Source organism: Sturnira hondurensis, unplaced genomic scaffold (assembly GCF_014824575.4).
Source record: "Sturnira hondurensis isolate 20B ecotype Veracruz unplaced genomic scaffold, ASM1482457v3 Scaffold0010128, whole genome shotgun sequence".
In the NCBI taxonomy this organism is placed as follows: domain Eukaryota; kingdom Metazoa; phylum Chordata; class Mammalia; order Chiroptera; family Phyllostomidae; genus Sturnira; species Sturnira hondurensis.
This window is the reverse complement of record NW_028082759.1, coordinates 18,110,530-18,112,534: the sequence shown is the minus strand read 5'-3', so window position 1 is coordinate 18,112,534 and position 2,005 is coordinate 18,110,530. Positions and strand designations below refer to the sequence as shown.

The following is a 2,005-nucleotide window of genomic DNA, read 5'->3' as shown; positions in this document are numbered from 1 at the left end:
TTGCAGAAAATGATAAATTATGCCTCCCAGGAGATATGCTCTATGAAGGGGCCCCGATAAACAAAAAGAAAACATCTCTTATACGAAGTTCCCGAATGTAGTGCGTCTCTCATTTAGGAGTACTCCGAGAATCTGTGATGTGTTCAGACTAACAAACATACAGGCCTTTTTTCCGTCCTGGCCACTAGGGGGAAGCGTGGAATGTGAAAAAAGCTTAGACGTTGTCCACGGGTTCTCTAAGGCTGATAATTTCTCAATTTCCCCCTTAACATTAGCAGTACATAAAACATCTTTGTGTTTTCACTGGCGAAGGATTATTTTCAAATAATACTCATTAGGCATTTATAAACACTCTTCCGTACTTTCTATAGATCTATGTATTACCCTAAATGAGAGCAGACACAATAGACTGCATGGTGTGTGATACCATTTATGTGAAGCGTCCAGAAAAGGCAAAGCTCTGGCTACAGAAAGCGGGCAGTGTTCGCCCTGAGTAAGGGCCCAGGGGACGTGGGCAGGCCGTGGATGTGCAGGAGGGGTCTTGCTGCGGGATGAAAATGCTCTGAAACTCATATATGGTGACAGTCGTCCATGTACAATAGTAAGAACAAACACTGCACCGAAAGTCATTGAACGGGACATCTGAAATGAGTGGATTATGTGATCCATAAAATAAGCCTCAACAAAGATGTCGAAAAAAGGAAATGTAACACTTTACAAATCAAACCAAAAAAACCCCTATTGATTCAAAAAGAATAAAAATATGAGGTTGTATATGCAAAAAAAATGCCTAAAAGGATAGTCACTATTAACAGTGACTAATTCTCAGAAATGCTATTGTAAGGGAACACTAGAAAAGTTTTATATTCTGTCTTTCTATATGATTTTTGGGGGCAATATAATTAAAATTTTAATCAAAATGTTTTGGAGAGATTAGAAGTTAAAAATGTATAAAATGTAACGGAACTACAAGTATCATCATTACCTCTAGATAGTAGGGTATGGCTTATATTTTTGTCTTTCTATGTTTATTTTCTAATTTTATAAATGATCATATGTTATTTTTTACAATAATATCTGGAGAGAGCCTAATTTGAAATAAAAAAGCCAGGCAATATTTAGGTAAACTTTTAAAAAACTTACCTTTAGTACAATGTTTATTGTATTTCATATGTAACGGGATATTTTTTAGCTCAACAGAGGCCTGGGACTTAGACGCGTAGATAGAAAGAGAGAACTGTTCCTTGGCATCCCAGCTTGCATGCTCTCTAGTGAAGCTGTACGGTATTCTATTCTCACTTGTATTTGCATCTGCACACCCGTGTAGGTAAGGGAGAAAGAAACCTTTGTGATTTTAGAAATTGAGATATAGCTCTCCTCTTTTAAGGTTTACATTTGTTAGTTCATGTCTGCTGGCAAAGACAGCCGTGGAGAGCCTGGCAGGAATCAGGGGGTTAAAACCATGGAAGGGGAAAATCCTTGAGAAGAAATGTACTATAGGGGAGGGACAAGCTGCACTGATGTTCCAGAACTTTCTGCACGACTTGACTCCTTGGAGGTAGATGTTGACTTGGGGCACAGGGTGCAGCTGAGACAGGAATTGCTCCCTACTTAGATACTACTGCATGCTTTGGGGGGGGGGGAAGCCTTCACTTAAGGAGTTGGAAGAGCTGTACTGAGAAGGCCACTTCTAAGAGTAACAGTGGAGCAAAGAACCCCAAAGAAACACTTTGCCCCAACCTCACCTTCGGAGACCACGGAAAGTGACTGATACTGACCTGTATCAGTAGCCATGGAAACAGAGAGCAGGGCACCAGGTCTAACAGAACCGTACCTTAGAACATAAGCCCCTTTCTGGCAAGCAAGGAGCATGGTGATGGATTTATGGGGGGCCCTTCCCTGTGGGCCTCTCGTAGTGTTCCCATGCCAGAGTGAATTGCAGCCTGGAACCATTGCCCAGCCTCCTTCTCTGTGGGCTGTGAGCACTGAAGGGGGTTGTACAGTG

The 2,005-nt window shown here is 41.4% G+C and overlaps 1 non-coding gene across 1 annotated transcript; it reads left to right on the top strand.

The window, feature by feature from the left end:
* Window positions 1–1,868: 1,868 nt before the first annotated feature.
* Window positions 1,869–2,005, top strand: LOC118995598 (small nucleolar RNA SNORA42/SNORA80 family). The gene has a single exon (XR_005068311.1). It is a non-coding gene; the product is annotated as a small nucleolar RNA SNORA42/SNORA80 family (small nucleolar RNA).